General features: G+C 37.3%; 1 pseudogene; it reads right to left on the reverse strand.

The window, feature by feature from the left end:
* The window catches only part of LOC108757562 (uncharacterized), a 10,832-nt pseudogene extending 10,058 nt beyond the window's left edge, over positions 1-774 (reverse strand).
* Between the last annotated feature and the right edge of the window lie 1,923 nt (positions 775-2,697).

A 2,697-nucleotide genomic window follows, 5' to 3' on the forward strand; every position in this document is an offset into this window, starting at 1 on the left:
TGTTCAGAATTAGAGCGTTAATTCGTGCGGTCGTCGAGATCGCTCGAGAAACTTCTTCGCTTCGAATCTTTGTTGATTCGACTTTCGAGCGAGGTCGACGTCGAGAGCGAGTGTTTGTGTGCCGATGACGACGAGAGTCTTTCGACACAGAAAAAAAGGCCCTCGTCGTATTTGGTGTGTTACCCCCTGATTCGTCGCTCGTTGCTGGGCCGATATCGGCGAATCGCGTTATCGCTTCCAAAATCAAAGCCGCGAGCCGTTCGAGTTCGCGCGACGAAAGTCAGTACGAATCTGGAGAGCGACGGGTCGAGAGGGCTCCGTCGAAGCGTCCGAGCGAACCCGGCGCAAAAATAAATCGTCTTAATTGTCGTTAACGGGGGAACCAGATAGAAGGCTCCCGCTGCCGGCAACAACCAGTGTCTCCAGATTTTTTAAATTCATAAGAGTATTTTCTACCCTTTGGGGACTTGTGATTTAAATGTACTTATGTCTTTACATAAGTTGCAATGGTCGGTGGTAACAACTGATTTGTAATATTGCAATATTCTTCTACAGAAAACTTACTGACATTCTTTTTGATATTGTCTTTTTGTCGTTTTAATTGTCGTTTTACTTTTTGTAATTCCTTCTGTAAGGAATAAATTTTGCCTTTCAGTCTTCGTTTCCGTGGCGAATTATTTGTTAACTTAGCATATGTTTGTGTTTTTTCATCTTGTTTATTGTCCTCAATTTGGATCTGCTGATTTTCTTGTTCTTCTTCTTGGGTTTCCTCATCTCGTTTATTGTTTCCAAATTGTATCTGTTGGCTTTCTACTTCTTCATTTAGAATTTGATTAACTAGACATTTGTTTATAAAAACAAATATAGTTTATATTTTTGACCAAATATATTTAAAAATGTACAAAATTAATGACATTTTTACTTACTGTTATTACTTGAAAATAATATCTTATTGTCACAAAATAACAAATTATTTGAATTATCATCTTTAATTAATGATGTTGGAATGGCATGTGACTGGAGATGATTTTTTAGATTATTTAAAAACATTGTCTCTCCAAAATGATTTCCACAAACGCGATAATTCTTATGTAAATTTTCTGTAGATGTTTCAATAGTACGTCCACAATTCGTTAACCATAATTGAGCTCTAAAAGATCCAATTATATAATATAAATGAATTAAAAAGTCCTTTAAATTTTTATAAAGATTTAATGCTAATAAAATAAATCAATAATAATAGAAAGGCTACGAGCCAAATAAGATCATTTAATATTCAAAATATAAACATATAAAACATTGCAGACATTTCAACACTGATCGGGTAATTATCAATGTTAATTTAATTTAAAATATTACAACAGTTTTAAATCGTATAAAGTATAACAAGAAACAATTAAAAAACGAATTCAAGGCTTTTTTAACGAACAATAATAGTTTATTAATAAATATTATATGAAAATATCATGTATATGTACTATTATGACAATCAAACGTTTCGGACTTACAAAGTCTTCATCAGTGATTTCCGCAAACCACCTAACCTATATAACCCCTAGTTTATAACATTGTCATCAATCATTATTTAACTTCCACCTACTACAATAAATAATCCTACAAAATTATTTCCGCTCGCCACTGTTACGTCCTGCAGACGCAGATTCTTTTCTTTCGAGAGAATCGGCTCCGCTGCAACTACTATTGGCGCCTGAGAGACGCGAGAAGAGGTCCCCTTATAAAAATTGAATAACAGACCACCCAGGCTCCGCGAAAAATTCGTAAACGTCAATCAACCCGGAAAAATAACAACACCAACGCAGGCCTAAAAGGGACAAGATTGAGAAAAATATTACAAACGGACCTAAGTCACGCGATGATAAAAATTCAAGCTATTGTCCGAATTGTTGATCAACAATTCCACCTTCAGAAAAACAGGCGCCGCGTCGCCACAAAAACCATAAAAACATGAGATAATGTCTCACAGCTGTTTACTTAGCCATATTTTCCGCGAGGATGACGGAATTGATCACTCGTTGAGAGCAATCTTGCCCCTTTTTAGAGAAAACATAAATCATTCCTTTTGTTCTCTAAACCTCTTTTAACAGTGTACTTTAGATTAACAACGATAGGACATCTTAAAAATCGTAAATCTCGCGCGACATTGCAACTAACTATTGCATCCTAGACAAAGGGCACTACGCCCTTTTTTCTGGATATAAATAGAGTCCCCGCGGAAGCGTACACTCTCAGAAAAATCTTAACAGTTGCCGAATCCACGTCGCTAGTTCACAATAGATACAGTTTAATAGTAGCCGTCGGAAGTGCACGGTAATTCCAAGTAGTCACGTCGGAAGTTATAAAGCAGTCAAATCCACGCAAAGTTCGCGAAAGTTCAACTCGCGCAACCCATTATTTGACTGGTCCGGTGACCTCTGAAGTTATAGAGGGCAGACACCCGCCACTGCTATCCTTGGCTGGGCTTACGTGGACGCTGGGAACCGACTCACTCGACCATAATCAGCATCACCAGTAAGTCTACAATTGCATGTCACCTTCCCCCACCCCCCTTTTTGTACTAGCGCGCACGCGACCAAAAATACATACATATATGTATATATATATATAAATAGTTCAACTATTTACTCAATTATAGTGCGGTCTCAATCGAACAAGAACAAACGTGGACGAACTCCCTAT

This window comes from Trachymyrmex cornetzi, unplaced genomic scaffold (assembly GCF_001594075.2).
Source record: "Trachymyrmex cornetzi isolate Tcor2-1 unplaced genomic scaffold, Tcor1.1 scaffold1466, whole genome shotgun sequence".
NCBI classification, from domain to species: Eukaryota; Metazoa; Arthropoda; class Insecta; order Hymenoptera; family Formicidae; genus Trachymyrmex; species Trachymyrmex cornetzi.